We start from the raw sequence: 1,481 nt of genomic DNA, 5'->3' as shown, positions 1-1,481 counted from the left end.
TGTAATAAATATCCATGGGTTTATGTAGATAGTATACTTTATACAAATCCTATCAATGGTGTTCCAAGAAATAGCACAACATAGGAGCAAAATAAGCCCTTAAATTGGCAATTTTGACTGTGCTTCTGTGTAATGCGTTAACCTTGCCAAGAGATCCAAATGTTACGTATTTCAAATACTACCAAATCAATTTTTTGGCACTTTCAGTGTTTAAGTATTTGCCAAAGTCTACTGTTCTTTGCAAATACTTTAACAAGAAATGCAAAGAAAAGAAGACATGAATGTTATGGAACATTTTAAAAAGAAATCAGAAATGGATCTAAACTATAAATTAGCAAAAGCAGTATCAATTTCAACAGCAAGACCAAAATCAGGGCAGACAAAATACTTTCATCATTAAAAAAAGTAAGAGGTTTTTGAACTGGACTAATATCAATGCCAAATAAAAGAAATTTTTATATCTGAAACATTTGTAACCAAATAAAGATAAAGACGATTGGGTAGGGCAATTAATGCCTTATGCGCTTTAAATTTTTCTTTTTTGAATAACTTTTAAACAAATATTTGTAGTCTTCCAGTTTTTAAAATGATTTTTTATTTCACATTTATGTTACTGTTTCCTTCATTTCTGTTGTCAATGTATCAGGTAGAAATAATGATATTAAAATATATCATCTTGTCACAGTATATTGGCTCATAGTAATAAACCACATTTTAATTTTTTAGCAAAAAATTTCTGAAACAGTATAACTACTACAGAAAAATGATTCCATATTTATTAAGGTCACTCACAATTATTAAAAACTACATTAAGTATAATGTTATAAAAACTGCAGAATGATGATTCTGTATAATTTAGGAATTCCTGAGAATTTTCAGAAATTTTGATTCCTCATTCTCACATCCCAAATATTAGTATGTCAGAAATTGGGAAATACTAATGACCAATATGTCTTTTCAATGAGACAAAATGGCTTAGGAAGCAGGTACTAAAGGGTCAGACTTCCACCAATACCTGATGGTCTCAAGGTACTCCAGTTAAGTGTGGGGAGGAGCTGGGGGAGACCTACTTTAAAAATTGTGGTTGCCTCTGGGCTCACTGCTGACTCGAATCATATAAACAAAAAACAAAATTTTTGAGAGAATTGTACCGTTAAAGGAACCATGGGCCTGGATTAAAAGTTTATGACTGTTTGAGACCCATGAGCCCCCAACTTTCTATAGGAAGCAGCAGAGTGAGAAAGCTCCTTGGGCCCCAAAGAGGACATATTCCTTAATGTCTGCCTCAAATGCGGCCAAGAAGGATAAAACTAAGAGATGGGACTTCCTAGATAATAGGATCAAGAGCCTTGGACATGAATACATTGGGGATTACCTCCTGAGAAACAGAATCAGGCTTGAATCAGGAATTTGTGCACCCCCATTGCAGAGGAAATCGTAGCAGAGAATTGCTTTGGCCCACTAACTGATTTTATGTCTCC

The sequence above is a fragment of the Macaca fascicularis genome, chromosome 7 (assembly GCF_037993035.2).
Source record: "Macaca fascicularis isolate 582-1 chromosome 7, T2T-MFA8v1.1".
NCBI classification, from domain to species: Eukaryota; Metazoa; Chordata; class Mammalia; order Primates; family Cercopithecidae; genus Macaca; species Macaca fascicularis.
Note: the sequence above shows the minus strand (reverse complement) of the source record.